The sequence below is a fragment of the Euwallacea fornicatus genome, chromosome 7, assembly GCF_040115645.1.
Source record: "Euwallacea fornicatus isolate EFF26 chromosome 7, ASM4011564v1, whole genome shotgun sequence".
Taxonomy (NCBI): Eukaryota; Metazoa; Arthropoda; class Insecta; order Coleoptera; family Curculionidae; genus Euwallacea; species Euwallacea fornicatus.
In genome coordinates, this window is record NC_089547.1 from 2,037,882 (window position 1) to 2,060,222 (window position 22,341).

The 22,341-nt window shown below is 37.1% G+C and overlaps 1 protein-coding gene and 1 long non-coding RNA gene across 2 annotated transcripts in view; one reads left to right on the top strand and one right to left on the bottom strand.

Moving 5' to 3' along the window:
• The window catches only part of LOC136340316 (uncharacterized), a 124,909-nt gene that overhangs the window by 96,891 nt on the left and 5,677 nt on the right, over window positions 1-22,341 (top strand). The window lies entirely within an intron of this gene.
• Window positions 1-22,341, bottom strand: part of LOC136340318 (uncharacterized) — a 105,658-nt gene that overhangs the window by 7,891 nt on the left and 75,426 nt on the right. The window lies entirely within an intron of this gene.

Sequence of the window (22,341 nt, forward strand, 5' to 3'; positions counted from 1 at the left end):
AATTCAAGGGATAAATTTAAATTCAAAAGCACCGCAACGTCCCTGTAGCCCGTCTTCTATACGGAAAACCATTTTAAAGAATACTTTTGAGACCCTCGGTGAAGTTATTCCGTTGAAAGTTTCATGGAATAACACCTGTGCGGGACCAAGGAAGTTTAAGTAAGATGTGGAGGAGTTTACTTGTTGCAAATTGAAAAGAAAATATTGGGAGAAGAGACGCTTTAAAATGTGCGAATAAAGTAGGAGTTGATGATTCATGAATATATTAAATGGAAAAAAGAAAGAAGTTTTCATGTTGTTCGTCGAAAAAAAACAAATGGCAAAAAATTATGGGTTTGAAAACCCATTTCGAAATTAAATCCGTACACGATTTTATTAGAGATCTTTTCATAGGTGGCTAAATTGTAATCGAAAGGGCCACATTTGCAAGCCCGGTTTTAAAATCCAGTTTTGCAATCGGGCATCCGAAAAATTGAAATCCCGGAATGGAAAAAAGGGGCAATGCGATGCACTCTCCCCCTTGAATTCAGAACGTGTCATTATCAGATTATTTTATTCCATGTAAAACTGCAATAACTCTGATTGTTGCTGCAATTAATTAATTAACATATTCCGTGGAAGTTTCTCTATGGCGTATGTTTCACAAACATGTTTTGCGGAATGAAGTATAACGAGGGCAACAAAAGCCGGCAGGGAATAACGTTGCCGAGCAAACACAAAACTTTATTTCCTTATACCGCCGGATAGCAGTTTATATTAATTTAGCAGCGGAGGCATTATTAGGCTAAGTTAATATTTCCCGATATTTAGCACCAGCGATGGTGTTAACCGCTGTTCCCTTTTGTCTATTTCGAACGAGCCTCAGGGAGCTCCAGACGCCAAATTACTTTGCATCTTCATAAAATATTATTGTCGGTAGTTGGATGTTTGCTCCCCGATCGCTTAATTTCCTCCAGTGTCTTTCATTATGCCTCAAATAGGAACTCTTTTCCTCGAATGGTTTCGAGAGATTAAAAAAATATGTAGAGCGTTTGTAAAGGTGTGGCAACACGTTTATAGCTCTAATACATGTGATATTTTCAAAAAAATCTTGAACACGTATAATTTTGTTTAAAATTGCATTTCATGCATTATTCTCGTAGTTAGAAATTTTAACCCCTGTTCAAGTACCCCTACTAACTTTTTATTTTTAAATGGAAAGACATCCACTGTAGCACACCAAATGAAAAGGAATTCAATGGGCGACACAACGGTATACCGAGAACTAAAATTGGATCTACGGTTTTGTTAAAAAATAAAATTATTAGATATAAAATAAAGTCACTCATTGTTACATAGAAAAAATCTCAAATTGGGCACGAGTAATGTTAGGGGCTTTAAATTATAGTTTTTTTTTTTTAATTTGTTGTTGATAATTTGGGTTTGTTATGTATTTGTATTTTATCCCTTAAGTTACGCCCATGTGCGGCGATACTTATTCTAAGCATACCATCTGGATGCCAGACCACGTGGCCCGTCAGGCCAAAACCAAGGGTACGTTTTGGCTGGGGAATATGCTACTACTCAAAGGAGGCTTTCTCGGTCGGGACTATTGCCGTGATGGTCAATTTGTTGGGCCTGCAATATTCCCAGAAAAGGGACTAGTATAGATATTCCCCAGATGGCCGCGAATTATGGGATCCGGCATAGCCATAGCCCGTAAGGGTTCTTGGTGGTAGTGCGCCCCTGGTTGGAATTCCTCGGGTTTAGTACTTAAGGGATAATCGAAGTAATTTTTGCTCTCTTTTGTCTCCTCTTCGTGTGGAAGTTGCGTCGGTGTCGGGATGTGATCGAAATCATAGTGTGTAACCCGTCCAATTAAGCATCATCCCTCTTCCTACTTAAACCAAAACTCTTAAATTTTTTGATATAAGTGCAAGTTAAATACGGTCCATTTTATGTAAACCAAATTGTCGTTTTCGTGGTTTCATTTATTGAAGGAATCCCTTAACAAGTAACCATTTGGCAATGACTCACTTGTTCCTCTAACTCTTTTATGCAATAATCTAGCGTTGCCTCTGTTATTGATTCTGATTCTGTTTGAAATTTAAGACGTAAATCATCCGAATTTTGTGGTCTATCTTTGTAAATGGAACGTTTTAAGTGATCCCATAAAGAAAATCGAGGGGCATAAAATCCAGAGATCGTGGAGGCCATTTCATAGCACCTCTTCTACCGATCCATCTCCTAGGGAAAATCTCATCAAGATACTCTCAATTATGTCGATGAATAAATCTATTTAAGTAAAACGTAGCTTGGGCCGAAAATAAAATTTTAGAAAAAAACCTATTATCCTGAATGCCTTTTTCTAGCACAAAATTCTATCCAGCGATCAAACTCTTCAGGCCTTAACTCGTAGGGTAAGGGAAATTTTGTATGGATGAAATTTTTCTCGTTTCAAAAGATTGCTTACTGATTTTACAGATACATCAAATTCATCGCCAAGTTTGCTGATACACGGTATGGGGTTTTCATCGATAGATAAAAGAATGTCTAGTGCTTTATCGCCACCAGTTGCTCTTTGAGGTTTTCCACATTTTGGAGCAGCTTTCACACTTCCAGTTTGTTGAAATTTTTTATTCGCCCGACAACACTTCTATCAATAGGGCAGTCTGGATATTTCTCATTAAATGTGTGACATACCTTTTCGGGATTTCCTTTGCGATCTTTATAGATTATAAAGATTCAAATTTCAATTTTTTTCTTCTCAAATGAACAATTCATTTTTTGTTTATATTCTAACTATGGTAAATATTTTATAACCTAATTGTGCTACTAATGAATTTTACAAAAACCAAAATATTTTGTATCTAAAAAATTGTTTGCATTGACGACGATTTGGAATTGATGTCTTATTGTCATTTCGTCACTCTTTTTCAAAGTCAAATAAGAATGGATTGCTTAGCTAGGAAGCAAAGATTCAAACTTTTAATGTTTTTCAGATATAGACTTTATTACACATATTTTTTTAAGAAACCGTAGATCCACTTTTATTTCTGAGAATATCGTAGCATCTCGCAACGAATTATCTTTCATTTAACATATTACAATGGGGACCGTTCCTTTTTACAACAAAAAATTAGTAGGACTAGCTGAATAAGAGTGAAAAATTTTAACATCGAAAATAGCGCATTAAATGTGATTTTTTATACAATTATAATTGTTTAAGCATTTTTTTTAATATAACGTTCATGAATGTTATAAATTTGTTTTAACATTTTTACAATCGCTGTGTTTATGACAGAAAATTTGTAAACGAAATTATAGCGTATGCCAATGCTAAATGCACGAAGCTCTAATATTTCGCAGAAGCACACAATGTTATAACCAATCGATTAACTTTTGTTGAACTTACCTAATAGTCCTCGAACGTTGTTCCCTCATATCTCTCATTTTAATGAAATTTTCGTAAAGAGGCACATACACTGCACATGTGACACAGGCGCCATAAGCCCTACGCGTCAAAGATATGTTAAATCATATTATGTTATAGCTTCGACTGATTCTTAGCTCTTCATTTTTTTCTCTTATTGTTATATGTGTTGGAATCGCGGATTTGGGGCTAAAAGGATAAATAATTGTATATTGTTGTCGTCGCCTTCGTCTTTTGCCTTTCAAAATTCGAATGAAGAAACTAATGAAATTTGTGAATGCGAGTTATTGTGAAATTTGCAATCTTTTGCTTGAAGACTAAAAGCATAATTATTTATCTCATTAGAAAAAGCCATAAAATATTTGATGTTTACAGAATTCGTTCTTTAGCTGATCGGTTCGCTTTCCTCCCTTTAAATTTATTGTTACCGGTAGCTCTCGGTACCTCAAGTACAATTTAGCAAAATTGACACATTATGTCGCTTCTTTCACTATTAAAACTATTGTGTGGTGTTTTAAGGAACGTTCCAGAAATACCCTCTAAACGTTCCAGTTAGAACCTCTGTCGTTCATTACTAAAAAGCCCTGGTCGTGAGAGCGGTAGTTGTTCGAGGAAACATCGCAGCAACTATTTGTTTGACCCCGAACAAAAAGAGAAAACAATTTGCTGAAATTTAATCAAGACAAGTCTTCAATTTATTATCCGGTGTGTCTTCGGGGACATTTATTATTGTCACACAAACAATGGCGGGGCTGAAGCGACGATTTCTCAAAACCACGCATTGCATTAAGGCGCCATCCCTCTGGACCCGTGTTTCGGATTCTATGGAGGGTTAAAGAGCGTTTTCGGCCCTGTTCGTTCTGTTTAATCATAATAATGATTGTTGTCGGTTTCAGACAATTTACAGCTTCTCACCTTTGCCCGGAATCGATGCCGAGTTAAAGAAAAGAAGCTTCATAAAGTTATGACAAAGCCCTTATGTCGCTTTTATCGTTTCAATTTTACTACCTTTAGAAATCTGAACACAAAGGGCTTGATTGAAATTTCTTTCCATAAACCTAAGACCTGAGTGCTCCCTCCTCCATTACGGCTCTCTAAAATAGACTAAGGTTTCGATAATAATAATGGATAGACGCTATCCATTTTAAAGAGATATTCATTGAGTTCGTAAGGACTTTTTAAAACCATCGTTCAAATTCCTTTCATGCTGCCTTTTTCACACTTGGCTAAATTTGGCTAATGAAATCGAATTCTTTTCCATAATAAGTAGTTTAATATGGCATTTCTTAGGTAAATCCTTATAAAATTGTCACATCCAACCCCCATTACTAAGGATACGCGCCTCACTAACTCGAGCTAACAAGATTGAAACTCAAGTCGATATGTAATTGAGGCTCATTAGGAAGATATACTATTAAAGCAATAAATAGCGAAGGCTAAAAATATCCACGTTTAATCGGATCTAGTGCCTTCCTCTCCCAGTTTTAAATTGAATTAAAAGTAAATCGAACTGAAACTGGGGGTCTTGATGGCATCCAGGCATGAAAACATAAAGTGGTAATGGATTACTCCATGATATCATTATCTTGCCACATGAAACGTCGAGGGAAAATTGAACAATGGGGCCAATTTAACTGTGCAGAAGGAGGAAACTTTTGCTAGGTAGAGTCGAGGTCAGAGCGGTTTACATTAATTTGCGGAAGACATTGTTAAGGCAAGTCAATAGTTTCGAATCAATGTATGAGAACCTCAACTATGGCTTTGACGAGTAAACATGCCCGGAGTCACGGGTGTTTCTGCCAATAACGTTTATTACTGCTGAAATTACTGTGGAAAAATTGAATTATTACGAACGTTTACATAAAATTTAATTTTTCTATTCCGTAAATTCCTCAGGGAACGACTGGGAAAATCGTAAATCGATACTTAAACTCGGAGTGACCTCATGGAAATTTCATCAACTGATCAACTGTTGGAAGGATTGACGAAATTTACTCAACAATCTCAATTTCTCTCTCTCTCTCAAAATCTTTCTTACGTTCGCTCAGATATCTCTCATCAACATTTCGACGTGATAATGTTGCCGCCTTAGCCAAAGAGCATTGAGAGGCAATGAGAGTCTTTAACATTAAAATATTGCCACGCATTGTGTAGGTATTGCCGGCTATTATGAAGAAAATATCCGAGCAATTTTTCATGTGGCCTTTAACTATATTTTCGGGTTCTGTACGTGAAACAAAACGGTATATACGAGCCGCAGTCCTGCATTTTATTGCCCACTTAAAATTTCCCGACCGAACTTGGCAGGAACACCTCAATTTGTCAACAGGATTTGCACTCAACCCTATCATTTTTTATTCAGGATATCGCTCGTTTTTATAGGTACTAGTCACGAGAGATCCCCGGGTATATTGAAAGTTATTTTTCCAAACATTCATCAACGTTCCGCGGTTAATTCAAACTCAATTAGGAGTCACGCGTTTAACTGAATAGAAATGGGAATTAAGCAACATTTGTTCGGCTGCAGCTGATAAATTATTCGTCAGGCTCATGCGCAGGCCACAATTCATTATTAATTACTCCCTATTCCTAGTGTTCGGTAGTGAACCCAACTTTATGGTTTCGTATAATTAAATGCACATATGTGCTCAAACACCATTCTCGAATGCGGAAATTGATAAACTCGAGTCGAAATTAGCAATTACCGACTTCTCCAAGAAGTCGCATTTCGGCCACTTGTTCGTCCAACAAGAAGCCTTAATTCGGTCTCCCAATCGGAAATGTACTCAAGCTTGTCCCTAAACTTACCTGCGTAATTATGGAGTTCCCGATGGCCCTTTGTCACCGCTCCACCTTTGTCTCCTACTCGAATATTCAGAGCAGGTACGGTGAGCGTTTCGGGTACAAATCAGTTAACAAGGCCTGGATGTAATTCCGTCAAATTGTCAACTATTCCCTGTTCTTATGTCGGATCAGGAGGAATGGCGAAAATGAAAAATTCCACTTGGCATTTCCGCGAGTGTGTATCACGCCCTAACGACCCTTTCCACCGCTAACAAAAAGCCCTATTTACAAAAAAGCGAGCCACGTTTGAAGTTAAAAAGTTTCAAAAGAACTTTCGCACACATTTCCGGCACCACTCAAAAAGGGATAAGGCATTTGGCTTCAAACTTTTATTGCTTCTCAAGAGAGATGGTTTACGCAGTGCGAACTGCGGGACGAAGTTTTTCTAGTCAAATATGATATTTCCTCTTCCTCTTACGAATCAAATAAATCAGAAAGTAGGAACATTTGTGCTTGGAAAAGGGAGTTAAATATTGTAAATACCATTTTGCGTTTGGAGGACAAAACAGCATGGGCGATGTGATTTTAAAGACCCTCAATTTGGGGCATTTTGGAAACAATTAATTTCACAAATTTCCCAAAAATCGGTGCTTTAAGTTTTAAAATGGAACGTTCTATGGATCTGGAAAAAAGCTCGGAAATTCAATTTTTGCCAACACAAAAAAGCTCAATAACTTGAGATTGTATTGGTCTCCGGAATCGCAATATAGAATTTTAAATTTGGCCTACATTTCAATGAATTCTTTATACATTCGTAAATTGAAATTCTATAATTTCGGTCTCTGTCCAATTTATTTTTAATATCTTAATGACTTGTCTATCGGTGGCATAAATATGAACGGACGCCAAAAAACCGCATATTTTCTTTTCCTTTGCCGGATTAAAGATAGGGATAGCATCACATGGCATTTTCCCTTTTCTTCCCCCATCAAATAAATCTGATAGAACCGAGAATATTCGTCCTTATTCCACTCCCATTAAAGAAAGAGCCCCTTAAGCATAAACACTACTTAGTCCCCGAAAGTATCCATAGGGGAAGCTTATAAAGCCGATTCGACCCTTATAGGACATCTGGATTATCCATAACTGTCCATTTGACCGGGCTGGTATATAAAATACGTACAATGGCGAACGCACGGATAAACCGGACAAACTAATAAAGCTAACGATATGAAATGCTTTTAGGCCCACTTATTAAGTTAATATCCTGTTTGGAAATATACGGAGGGCCGTTGCCCATGTGGGCAATTTTAATGCTCTTATTTTAGGCCTGGTTCGAGTGTTGATTAGGGTTTTTTTCCCCGACAAAACGACAGTTTATTAAGTTAAATTATTGCGGTCACCCGTTTAAAACCGTCGGATGTTGACACAAATTCTTTTTATTCAACGCCATGTCCTCGCTTGAAATAAAGTCGTTGAATTAATGCAAATGAGGGGGCGCTCGTCGACGAATATGCAGTAAGAATGGAGGGGCCTGAATTATTTTCAAAAGTTCGTTTCTTTAATTAAACAGTTAGGGAATAATTTTTTTGTCGTTTCGTATGCAGATGTTAAAGTGGAAGCTAAAATTTCCATAACAATGTTCTGGCATATTTCCTTCTAATGGAAGCAGGATTGTTTAGATTAAACAATTAACAGAGCGACGAGGGATGAGAGTTTCCTAATTTTAAACCTCTTTTTACGTTTTGTGTCTTCTCAGTTCTAATATCCGAAGTTTCTCCGCATATAGCATCGTCAACTAACAAACCCTCATTTAACTTCCCTCATCCAAATCTCATGACTTTCTCCAAATTTCAATATTCTCGCTGTACCATTAGACCTTATTAAAGCCACACCTCAAGATTGTATCTAAAATGTCTCAGCCCAAACTTCGATGACTTTTGAACTGCTGTTTGGCAAAGTAGCAGAACTATTGAATTCACTCTGCGACACCTTGCACTACATTATTAAAACCTTGCACCGAATGCTACATTGATGCAGAGCTTCTGATGGAACATTGAGAGTTGCAAAGTGGACCCTTTCGGTCGGGCTTAATGGCAAATTGGTGTCTATTCAGCACAATAGTAGCTGGACTCTTAACCGATAATCGATGAGTGGGCTTTGCGATAAGCGGCGACTGCTAATTGGGTCCTCGAAGTATAAATCAGAGCTGTTGCATATTTAATGGAGTCACAAGGGAGAATCGCAGCTAAAATGTTAAAACAAACTTGTCATTGAAAGACAAATTGAGCACAGTCAGATGAGTAGAATGAGAGTGATGGCCCTTCACTAGCTTGAAACAAGACACTCGGCAATAAAACTCCAAAACTCTTCGAAAGATATTCAGGGCAGTTTAAAGAGTTCTGGGTAAACACGTATAAGCTTTCACGTCGTCCTTCATTAATTCAAGCCCGACGAGCGTTCCCAAAGAAACTGACAGCAACAAAAGAAAAGTTTGTTTGCATTGTTGTCTTTTAATGTTCCGACCCCCGTAAATAGACCCACGAAACACGTCACTGCTTCTCGCGAAAGTTCAACTGCTGATGGAAGGAAATATTTACCCTTCTTTATAAACTTGTCGTGTTAATGCAGGCGTTAAACGCGCCTCTTTGATGATATTCTGAAATTCCGTACTGAAAAGCTCGAGATAAAGCGGGATTATATTTCAATTTTCTAGTAGAGTTGAAGTAATGAGGAGAACACGGGCGGGAGCTTTTTTGTTCTTTCATTTGTTTCTGGCCCGGGAAAATATGTAAAACGTGAAAGGGATTTTTTTAATAGTTGTCAATTCAAATATTGAGAGTAACAATAAAAGCATCGGTCCCGATAAAATTGACAAGTTGATATTTGCATTTATTGCATCAAACTGACCTAGATTTTTGATATTGTTAACTGCACGATTAAGTACAACAATGAAGGACGCAAATTTTAAAACCGCACCAGCCTTAAATCCCACACAATATGACGTAACGGCAACTAAATTTCCAATTAAAAATGAATCATTTGTACATTTTTATATACTGGGTGTGTCAAAATAGTATGCTATTATTCAAAGTAATGAATGTAAGCATGGTTTTAAGTAAAAAATCAAAGTTTTGAAATGCGTGTAGGTAGTATTACGTTATGACAGTGTAATAAAGTTTTAAGTTATGACGAAATTAACTTAACGGGTCTGATTAAGGTAACCAGCGTAATTTCTTAAATAACGGAACTTAACTTTAATTAAGTTAACGCTAACGATAACGTCGAAAATATTTCAATGTAAGGTTAGCGCTTGCTGATATAAGTGCTCTAAAAACTATTCGCGTATTCTCGGTGAGGGGCTATGTTACCCAACTAGGTAGTAGATATTCAGAACTCAAGGACTAGAATACATGTACATAAGAGAAAAATATTACAATAATATAGGTTTATAGCTTCAAACTAAGGTATTTTTTGAGCTCTGTTCTGTCTAAAATTTTCAAGGTATCTGTCATTCCCTCTAAGGAGTCGGCATTTAGGAAGTAAAACTGTAGGAAATTTGTAATAAATACCTTTATGTCTCTAAAATGGGGCATGCATGGCTTTCAGAGAGCTTCCCATGAATTCGGACATATGTGAGAACGCCGTTTGTTTGTTCCTGGTTTATCAAAAATTTAAAAACATACAAATGCTTTTTCCACAATAATGATCTTGTTAAATACTGATACTATGTAACAATAAAAGCATTCATTTTGATAAAATCGACGATTGACAAATTTATCAGTTTATAATTGCATTGAGTGTAACACGCTGAAGTCAATTTTTTTAATTGTACACTCAATTTTTAAGCAAGGCGATGAGGGACGCGAGTTTCGTAACCAAAGCCCGAAAATCCTCGCATAACATGACAGGGCCGCAATTAAATTAGCTCCCAATTAAGAAGTAACGGTGTGAGCTTTGTCAGTTATACCATGCAATCTCTTAAGCTCTTGGTTAGGGTGCGTCAAAGGAGTTGGGCTTCCTGCAAACAAGAAACTTTCCAATCTGGCCTTTACAACAAAGGCTTAGACAATTGACGCCAGCTCTGGCTACCTGTCTGGGGTCGAAATTAAATTTGCAGTTGCGCCGGCAAAACGTGGCCATGCTTCTGAATATATTTCGGTTTGCTTTAGGGACGCTAATTTATATGTAAACGAATATATACGTGTTGCGAGACCGGGTTTCGGTTCTATGGGCTAATGAATGGAAGAGCAGTTTAATTAGTTCAATTTGAGTCGAGCAAAAATACATAATCGTGAAAGCTAATCAAGTAATGGATCATTAAATTATATGAAACTAATCTAAAATTCTGGAGAGGCCTTTACCGTTTCGAGAAACCTTGAACAGCCCTCCGAAATCCCTTATTAAAACTTTTTTAATAACGTAAAGCAAGGTTAATTTAGTAAACTCAGAAGGAGCAGTGCTCTTTTCGTACACAGCAGGGCAAATTGTTATTATGCAAAATTCGCCCTCGTTTTTTATGGAATCGATACTCCCCACTCCCAAGATTCGATCTACCTCACTGACAAGCCGAGTTTATGAACCGTGTTCGGCTTATATCAAACTAATAAACTACCGAAGGACCCGAATTTATCGGTCTTTTATAAAGCTCGGTATAAATTCGGGCCTGTGTTGCATGATTTACTGGAAAAATGAAATAATAAATAACTCCCCAGAAAGGACGTTATAATTCAAGACTCTTTTTGTCGAAATTGTTTCCTCGATAATTTTGAAAGTCGAGCTGCGATTCTTGCTTATTAGCACTGACATCAGAGAGCGAATTCCTCATTCCGGGAATTTGTCTCTCAAACGCATAATTGGTAGCTGGCAGTGGGTTGTGGCTCGTTAGAAATGCAAACTTTCTGACCTCAACCCATTCAAAATGCCGGATTTGAGCCCTTTGCCATAAACAGGGGAAATATTTAGTTAGTATCTATGCCACCGAAACGAAGCTTACCGCAATAATTTTGCACATTCCGTCGCGTTCATGGAATAATAAAATAAATGGGTCCAATGTTTGTTCGATTAAATCGTCAAATTGTGTTCCAGATTATCATGAAAGAGAATATCAGCATGCTTTACTCACTGCGAATATGACTTTTGCGCACAACCCGTAGGCGAGTGCAGCAAATCACACGAGTAAAAATGGCTATTTCGTGTCTACATACTTTTTCTGTCACTGTAACAATTTACGAAGGAAAGATTTACTGGCTTAGAACTTAAACATTTTAAACAGCTGTCACCTCAATGACCTGCCGAACATTTACAGTTTATTTACTTTGTCCGGTCGCTATGAATACCGGTGACAAAGCGATGGAACATAAACTTATTTGAGGGTCGACACTAAATCGAAGATCTCGATAACATGCACGAGTCAGTAAAAATACAATATCCTGATAGTCGCAGAAAAAGTATAATTTTATCGACAGGCGATGTAGATCAATAGGCCAGACTAGTAAACAACAGACGCTGAGTTCATAATTTTCTGCAGGCTCTGTAAAAGTGGCAACTTTATGGCGTATTTCGAAGTCGCAAAACGCCAAATCTAACGTCAAGTATGTACATTGGGTTGTAAAGCTTTATTACGAATGCAGCGAAACGTTCGAAGCCGGCGCCAAAGCGACGAAGCGCTGGCTTCGGCGCTTATTTCCAGAAGGACATCACCATACTTTAACTGTTGGAAAGGTATTGGAGGGAAGAAACAAAAAACATGACCTAACCTGCACTCACTGCTTCGGGGTAAGTACTTGAAATGACATAGCGGTTTAAATTAATCATGATAAGTCCTCGTACTCAAGCCGTAACATACAAATTAATCAATAAACACCTATTACCACTGAGAAACAATGGAAATAATATTGCCTTTCATCATGGAGATTTCGGTGTCAGGTGTGGATATGGTTTTGACGAAACAAAACGTGATAGTTAAGCCGCATTTAGTGGATTAATTTGTTATTTGTCATTACGTGATGTTTCCCCGAAAATTGGCTATTGATTAATGTTCTTGAGTTTATGTGCGAATTTCAACCCGAAATTGAATACAGGGAAAACCGCCGTTTGCATCACTGTCAGTACTGGAAGGTGTCTTCTTAACTTTTGGAGACGACAGTCTAGAGGGTTTAAATTTGGCTAAATATCCATTTGCTCATCTCTACTTGTTTCTAAGTTCCAGAGTGGCAAAAAATCGTGTCGTCGACATATAGAGCAACAAAAACAGTTTTCACAGAATATATTTTTGCTGAGATTAAGAATTTTCTCTAAATGTCGAAAACCACAACTATAATTTTACTCTTGTGGAAAGTTCAAGTTTCAGGCTTTTATGTACATATTTTAAGTCGACGAGTTCGGTATCTTGCAGAAATGTTCAGAAAAATTGAAAAATGTATTCAAATTCTTCATTCTGCTTGAAAGCATATTCACGCCTTCTGGAGCTCACAGTTTGAAACGATGATTAGTGTGAATTTTATTATTAGGGAGCTCACTGAGATCTGTTTGATTAGCAAGATTAATCGTGTGAATTTGGAAAATATGGAAGTAATTTATTGAGCTAAAGTTTAGATTCTTATGTAATCATTTATCGAAAGATTCAGATCCAAATTATTCATACCGATAATCTTTCATTCCATCATTTCTGCACTCACCTCTAAACCTCACATGACACCACCTGTTCCCGTTACGTCAACCTGAAGCATGTTATTTACATTCCTGATATTTTTGACGCTACTAAACCCCTCAATTGCGATTATTCTCGAAGATTCCACCCTGGAACCCACCAACACCACTAGCCAAGAGCAATATAACGTCCACGACTTTGTCCGAAAGCTGAAATTGGAGGTATGCGTGTTTGTGGGCATAGGTCTCAAATACTATGCAATTTTCGTGGAGGTTAAAGTTTGTCACGACTACGAAAGGTACTTTTTGGGCGTTTGCCATTCTTCCACTTTGGAAATATGGCGACTTTGCTCCCCGGAATTGGCACAGTTGAACCGAAGAAAGTGTCAGTTTAAACCGGACCATAGTCGGCATTATCACCAGAGAGTTCATAGAAGATATTGTGATTTCAACTATATATCGAGGAATTATAATTGCCAGTGTATTCCCACGTTATTCGGCAGTGATTTGAAGAAGGTGATTGGAATGCCTACTTGTTATATACCACCGCTGCCGGCAAGTTTGTGCAAGTACAATATCTGTGCTCTAAGTAAATGTGAGCCATTTGAGCAAAATGGGGTCTGGAATTTGAAGTGCGATTGTGAGCGCGCTTTTTGTGAGAATAAAGTACGATTGGGAACTAGTCGAAGACCAATAGTAGTATAAAATCGTAAAAGAAAATTGCGGTGTTTTACTGGGTTAGAACATTAATATTCTTCAGGCTTCGATGGTTTAATTACTGAATTCAATTTCTTTATCGCTGCCAGAAAAAGCTAATGTACAAGAGCAGTTTGAGAGAAATGAATAGCCTTTGATAGAAACCAGCCATTGAATACCTATGGTTTTCAATAAATCCAGAAATCAAAGTATTACCCATAGTTGAATAGAATCGTAATGCATTTCTTAATTAAATTTCCTGACTGTATTGGAAAGGGCACGATGTTTGCTTTTCAGCCAAACAAATGGCAAAATCAATTCCGAGTTTCATATCTTCATAATCGATTCATTTTCCAGGCAAACAACCTTTAAACGAGCCTGCCATTGTAATATTTTTCGGAGTTTTCGAACTCCGCTTTGTGCGCACTGAAAGCATGTAATTGAATTAATACTCGAATAATGAGAAGGAATATGATGACTACTCAGGGCGACGTTTCCTTTCTTAGAAAGTGGGGTTTTTAATAGCTTGGCTGCTGAAGAAATGCCTCTATGGGTCTTAAACAATTCGCCCTTGATAGCATCAGAAACTTCCGTAAACTTAAAATTAAATTTCCTCCTTTGATATTTGAGACGCTTTTTCGTGTTCGCAGTTATCAGACAACGGATACAACTACGACATAGTTGCCAAAGCCATGGAACATTTTTCTGCAGCGAAAAAGCTTTAAGGGCAACGTTTTATAATAAACCAACAAACTCATAATCTCTCCGTTAAATCTGAAACCATTAGTGCTACAATCAATTAAACTTAAACACTAAGGCGGAAGTTTTTTTATAACTATTTGATTAAGAATAGTAAAACCGACGTAAAAGCTGAAATTTTTACGTCTGGTAGATGGAGTGGTTTGATAAGCTTCCGGTGACATACGCTTGAAGACCGACACATAATGTTAAGTGCAGTTTTATGACTGCTCGAGGTTTATGAGGGCCATAGACAAACATGTTATAGTATGATCGTGATGAAAACGCTTAAAAGGTAATACGAGGTAAAGTTGTTGCAGTTTTTTGGCGCCTTTTCCATTCACTTTAATGCCTGATTTTACACTTAAGGGAACAGCGGAGATATGGTTTAAATGGCGGTGTCAGAGCAACGAAGGCTGAGAGTTTCCTAATCGGATTGAAATGATTCTTCCTGGTAATAATTAAACTGAAAGATTTTAATTCCGTAAGAATACTAAGCCTTGTAATGTCATCAGTTTTAATTTATACAGTATGTCCCAAAAGCAGTTTACGAATTGAGAAATACCTCCTATACAGTACGTGCCTAAAATCTTAAATTAGATGGTTGGCGATCCGAGAAATAAATATGAAGAGCCAATAGTTCTAAATTTTATGGCTCTGGCAGCTACCCTTTTCTACGTCGAGATTATTTAAAAATACTGGTCACAACGTAGGGACCAGGCAGTTTTGTTCTCTTTTTCAAAATATCAAGGCAAGTGCCAGTTCTATTCATACTTACAGAGACTGTAATTTTTGAATTTGGTACGCTTCGTCACTATCAATTCGCTGGCATTTCAATGTTTATCTGCATTATTCAGTTGTTAAAAAAACACACAGTCAACTCTCTATTGCTGGATTTCATTTCAGTCCTCGGGATTCAGCTGCATAAGGCTAAAATAAAAATGTGTCCGAGGATTCTCAACGAAGCCCTATTTGATACACCATGATGTTTCGTAAACATATTAACAAAAGTACTAAAAAATGCAATAAAGAAATCCTAACCGTAACTAACGGAAACGTTCCAGTGAAAGGACGGCAGTAGGGGGGTGCAGAAATTGGAAAGTGTCAAAATAAGTAGGCTGAAGATTGAATTTTTATTACATCCAGGAACGAATTTCCATATTGGGGCTTTTTACTGCAACATGTGCTGGCTTTAAAGATATGACGTATTACGTGCAATCTCTTCCAAGATTTTGAAGCAAAAAAAGTTTTTTCCTAACAAAAGTATATTGCCGATTGTAACATATGCGACCGAATAATATACAAGCAAAAACGAAGTTTCTTAAACTAGTTAAAAAATACCTGAAAACTGGATGGAAACCACCATTATTGAAATGTTTCAACTATCAAAACAATAGGATGAATTTAATTTCAACAAATGTATTTAAATAATAATTTATTGGTCATTGTGCTGGAAATAATATCGTAATTAAAATTTTAATTAAAATATGCAAATTGTCTCTTCAACTAAATTAATATAATTATTCTTTAAATCTAGCTCAAATTTATTGTTAGCTGGGTTTGGCAATTTTCCTCGTGGTAGTAAGAAACGTTTGTTTGTACCGAGCTCAAAACGGATCCACACATGCGAACTTCGGCGATCCCGAAAAATGGCTATTTGAGAAACCGTTTGACAAACAATTCGTATTATGATTTTCAAATTAATAATTGCAATACAATTTTTGATTCGATGCATTTTACGAACTTTGCGCGTGTACGGCGAATACCATTATCAGCAACGAATGTTTGCATGAAGCGATCTATCCACACTAATTGGCATTTGCCGAATGCCACATGTTCGTTATTCGGGGGTTGCCGAATTCCGTCGGTCGAGCTTTAGAATAAACGAGTCTCAATTGGTTGAGAGCCTCAATAAATATCCGCATCTATTTCCCTATATGCCTAATGTGTTCATTAAATAGTTTAACCCCATTATGGTATCTGGCAATATAAATTTCTCTAATTAATTGGGATTTTCATGAAATCGATTTGAAAGGATTCGGTATTATTAAACAAACCAATTTATGTTTGCATGTTTTATAGTAATTTGCGATCAATAGAAATGTAATATACAGATGTGTCTAATCAGATTTGTGGGACAGTTCGTTGTAAAAATTTGCTTCTTTAATTCGCAACTCTTTTGCTCGCATTATCGAATGTGCCAAAATAGGCTAACAAATCAACAAGAGGCATTTCCTTGAAAAATTCTGGATCCCATTTCTCCCTTGATCCCATCATTTTCAATTCAAGTCTATTCGGGACGATCTGTCTAGCTGTATATTGTACAGGAAAACCAATATATTTGATACGAGAATGGCTGATGCGGAATGAAATGTGCATCGATCTCTTATGACTGGCACAGCATTGCAACGAACACGTTTCTATTACGGGAATTAGATTTTTGCGTCCGCATTGAATATGGATCTTATATAAGTTTAAAACTAGTTTTGTACGTACAAGCAATGCACAATAATTTGCCCAGAAACCGCATCAATCGCTCTTTTTTTGTGTCAAAGTTGTTCTAGAGGATACATCCGAAGCTTTATCGAACCAAAGCGAATTAGAGCGGTCCAGAGCCTTAGTTTCTCGTCCGAAAAATTAAAACTCGATAAACTGAGCCCCGGCGTAGTTGGAGAGAGGAAAAGAACCGAATTAACGAACGTTCACATGAGTCCCGATCTCGTTAAAACGGAACGCAAAAGTAGTGCTCGGCAATTTGGGAACTATCGTGCAGTTAAATTTAATGAAGGATGTAAGTTGGGCATGAAATGAGGGGGAGTTTGGTACATTTTTTGTTATTTGAAGTGAGCGAAGAAATTGAGTTTTTCTTGTAATTGAGCGATGATGTTTTGTTCTGGTTAAAACATGCCCAGCAGTATTGATTATCGAATACTTAAAAATTCCATCAATTTTATATGAATTTTTGGAAGTTTTGCTGACAGAAATTTCAGCTACGTAATTGGCGCTTTTGGAGCTCCCTAGAGATTTACCGAAAATTCCGAAAAAGTTTTCAAGATTTTCTTAGTGCTTTCAGCGTTTCCAACAAAAATCCTTTCTCTGTGTGAGAATCTCAAAGTTACAGAAGGTGTTTTCTCAATCTCGTGTAGATTTTTGGAAACTTTCCGTAAGAATTTTCAAGTAGTTTGAACTTTCGGAGCTACCAAAGGATCTTCACAAAATTTTCGATCCTCTCAATGGACTCTCAGGCCTTTTTGAGAAACTCACTTTGCCTGTCAGGATCTGAGAATGAGAGATGAATGTTTAAGCAATTCGGGTGATGCAAGGAAAAGTTTTATTCGTGACTAAAGAATTTTGTCTGGAACGATATCTTTCAGAAAAGAATGTCATTTTACGAATTCAAGAACTTGGTAGATTGGGCGTGAAAGAAAAACGGTTAAAAGTTCCTGTTTTCGTTCATGGCCCGTTTATTCGGCAAAAGTGCAAAAAGACTCTCTAACAATGTAAACAAAGGCAAAAAGGGAAGCAGGCAACAAGCCCTAATGGTTTTTGGCACACTCAGCTGGTGTTTTTAATGTGCTACTTATCAACGGCTTTAATGTCTGCCCGGAAAATAAATGTGCCCAGATTGATAGCTTCCGTGGTTATCCGGTGGGAAAACAAACCAGTGTAAAGATACCGAACCCCAAAAAAATTGCCATATTTTCAATTTTCCACGGGGGCACTAAAGTAGCGTGGTGTATGTAAGAACGACGTCACTTCATCCACAACAATTCCAGACAGGCACTTAGCCTAAAACGGTTTTTAAAACCCAAATTGTCTGGATCTCCTGTTTCATCCTTTTAGCGAGAAACTGTGCACCGTCGTAATGTTTAATATACACCGTTGACATGGAGGCGCCATAACGGTTTTTAGCTCCTTTTTAAAGTGAATTTTCGTCTCTAAAGGGCTCCAGATGGAGATAAAATAGGAGCAGCAAAAACCGCACAACCTCAAAGTCTGCTTTGAAATTTTATAGTGTTGTTTGAGGCGTACACGTTGTTAGTACCAATTCGATATGTTATTGAGGAAAATATGAAAGTAATAAAATCAAAGGCGGATTTTGTAGAATATTCGTCACACAGAGAGAGGTCGCAATTTGCGGAGCAAAAGTCCCTTTGATACGTAATCTCCTTTTGTTAGGCATAAAGGCGGAAAATTGCAAAGGAGACTTTGCCAGAACCTGCAGTTGGAAATGTTTGTGAAACGTATGTTGCATATGCCACCAGACCGAATTAGGCGAACTCCCTCTACTTTTAAAACCGACATTATTCACAAATTTCGATCTCAGAGTTGGCTAGTTTCAAATAGTCTTCCGCATTGTTTCATAAAACCGCTTGTTTTCCGAAAATGGAACAAATTAATCCCCGAGAGATTAAATCTCTTTTGTGAGCCCTCTTGATCATATTTTTCTCCTAAACCCTTTTCTTAATTAAGAATTTCCTCTATTCATCGTCGGACAAAGAACTCCGGAAAACTGTCCGAAACCGGAATCGATAATTGCAATTTTCATTATGACGCCCTCTTTCCAAGAATTCGGGCCAAAACAAAGGGATTCGGTTTAAGATATTTTTATTCAAAGACCACCTGAATGACGGAGAGCCTTTATGAATCAAGTAATTCCAAAAAGGGGGTAAGAAATTGATTTTGGGTTCTCGTGAGAGGGGTTTTGTCAGCGGTGTTTATCTCTGAGCTGGCCTCAGGAGAGAAGGTCTCGTGAATAACGAATAAAACAAACTTGGAAAGTTTTCAAAAGAAATGAAAAAGGACATTAGGGATGAGAAGTGATATGTGTAAAGCGACATGAGTCTGCGTGTATTTTGAAGCAAATCCCGGATTTTCCGGCATTTTTAAACTTGACAATGGTCGGCACATACATATGTTACTTAGTTTTCGTAAGGCATTTTGAATATAAATTAGGTCGAACAATCAGCGTAAGCCGAAGTTTCTAATTTCATTTTCAAGTGGAAGTACCTAGCAAAACCTAAATTCCTACGGTTTGAAGTTACTTTTCCTTAACATATGTGGGGTAATAAGGCTGGCTACACATTTTTAGCTTTCAGTGTTCTTTGCGGACGCTTTGGGATTATTAAGTTTTTTTTTCAAGAAAAGATTTTTCTAACATGAGTTTTAGGGGATTATAAATAAAATATAACTTTTCTGAAGCAGATCCACGTGTGAGAACATAAAATCTTTCGGCTCGTCCTAAAAGTACCGTTGTTAACGTGGTGGTATATGAACGTCCCTGGAAACTTTATTACTTCATAAAAACGTTCATATTGGTTAACTTTTCGTCCCAAGATTAATGCCGTAAATTATATATGGCCTTATTAAAAGCCCCTACGTTATAAACCATATACGGACCCTAAATAACCCTCTTACCGGGTTATATGGAATATAAAAATTACCCTTTTGTGTGTGAGTTAATTTTACGAGCGGTGACCCCAGCAATAAACTTTTACAGACTTAATTTAATGTGCTTAGTTAAAAGTAAATCTATTATGTCGCCAATTTGAATGAAATTCAATTATTTCTGTAGCTTTTCGGGCGATCCTTTGGAGGAAACAAAACATAAATTAGGCGGGGAAAACATGGCCGCCGTCTTAAATCCCACATTTTATTCACTAGAAAAAGACTCCTTAAGGTCCAGTAAATTTTATTGTAGTAAATAAAAGCTGGAATAACAAAGAAAAGGACCTACGTACCGCCATAAAGAAAAATAAATCGTCTAAATATATAAATGTGTTCCGAGCCGCTGGTGCACGTCCGAAATTGCTTCGTATCTTTTTGTTGTTTCGTCTCTCTCGATCCTCTTCTGGCATTTAATTTTGTTTGCTATATCGTGTAATTGTTTCCATTATGAGGTAATTATAAAGAGTAATTGGGTTTTTTCCAGGCCTTATTAGGAGCACTGAGTCACTTTAATACGTCCCCGGAGAATTTAATTTAATTGGGTATCTTTTACAGTCAACGGAAAAAAGATGACCTCGATATTCTTTACTGCTAAAACATATTTGAAATGCAAATAATGAAACAATTTCCACTTCGCGCAAAGTTTCCCCTGACAAACTACCGTTTTATACAGTTTGAAAACAGGTTGAAAACTTAGGTTCTAGTTGATCCACGAATTACCATAATCGATAGTTGAAACATTGTAAAACAAAGTCCGAACTTTGCCATGCCTGTTGAATCTATTGCGCTCTACATCATTTATCACGTAGTTTTATCTGGGGACTTTTTATTCTCCAACTGAGGCGAACATTTTAATGGATTTGCTGTTTGCTTGCCAATTATGGAGAACAGTTTCGTTTTATTGTATCTATATGTTTAGTTCAATTGAAATTTAAAAAGATTTCAATCAAGAGAATCGGGGCTTTGCTATCGTAATATTGCAACAAATTCAGAATTTACGCTGTGAAGTAAACTTGCAAGTTGCCCTGTTTGGACGGTTTTCTCGGAAACGTGAGCAGAAGTCCTTTATAGCATTCATTTGTGCGAATCTGCAAGCTTCGTACAATTTAGTTGTTCTTAAATTTCAACAGAATGTTTCGAATTCCTCCTACAAAATTTTCCTAAACCAAATTAACCTCAATTTCTTGACAGCCCCAACTAACCCTGGAAAATAGCAGCGCTGAAACCATCATTTGATCCCGTTTCCACTGTCAAAGTTTTCACGGAATTTTTGGGTTGCTGTTGCTCGTTTTTGAAAATACTTCTGCAAGTTCCAAAATGTATTCAAAAGTTTCTCGCTGTTTAGGAAATTAATGTTGAAAGCCTCTTTTCCCCCGATGTAACATTGGATAAAATTTGTGTTTCTGTTGCTTGTTTCCTAAAATGTTTCAAGGAGCTCCAAAACGTTTCCCAAAGCGGTTCGATGTTTCGGAAATAAATGTTGATTATTCCCACGTGTCGCCGGTTTCCATTTCGGGCGGTATATAAAGAAAATCCTCCCCACAATGGAAAACGTCGCTGCATATCACTGGCACGGTGGAAGCAAAGAAGCAACTGCCGAAAAACGATCCGCTGGAACTTCGAGAATGATGAAAAAATTTTATAGTATAATATATTTGAAGAAAAATATTTCCGATAAGAAAAATATTTGAATGAAGTTCGAAGTGTATTGGGGGTTGAAGTCTAATCTAAAGCTAGGACGGTTTGCTCTGGTTTATCGAATCAACAGTTCTAAAATGCATGGTGATGAATAAAGAACTGCATATTTAAAACATTTGTGACACTAAAGACAAAAAAAGAACGCCGCCTTTCGAAGTTTTGGGAAAATTTGACTAAAGCCCTACTCAGTCGTGAAAATTCATAAGTCCGTTCCGTAAATCATCTTTTTTTTTAACATTCAGAAGTTAAATGCTCCCACCTCGTCCCCTTTCTTGTAAATTCTTCTTCACTTAATATTTGTGTTTTTCTTGGCAATTTTTCATTGAAGATAATAAATATATGCCGTCGCTGCTAATAAAACGTCTTCCATCCCCGTCTTGCCGCAACTTGTCATATATCAATGAGAGCTCTGAGTTTCTCCTTCACAAACTACCACAGCTACAGGTTAGATGTGTCAATTTACAAGTTACTTCGGTGAAAACAAAAAGTTGATATATGTTGCTGTAAGTTTCCGCTATGCGCAACAAAGAGAATCGCAAAGCAACAAAAAGCTGCTATAAGTTGCCGTACTGGGAACGGGGCTTAATGCTTTTATGCGGCGATTACGTTATATATCTACATATTAATTTATGGGCTTTGGTGACACACTTTGATAAAAAAATCAATGCAGCAGTTTCGATGAGCTTCTGAGATTTAATCTTTTGATGAATTCGACAAACGAATTGATTTCCACTCATTAGCAGATACTATTTTCTTTTGTCATATTACAATCATGTTTATTTTCCAAAATTTTTGTGGAAGTTTTAGATATACGTGCTAGATTTTTGAAAAGTTTCTCAAATCCTGAATTTGAACTAACAGCGCCGGAATCGAACTGCAATTACCATATTTTTTACCGCTTTGTTGGCCGTCGG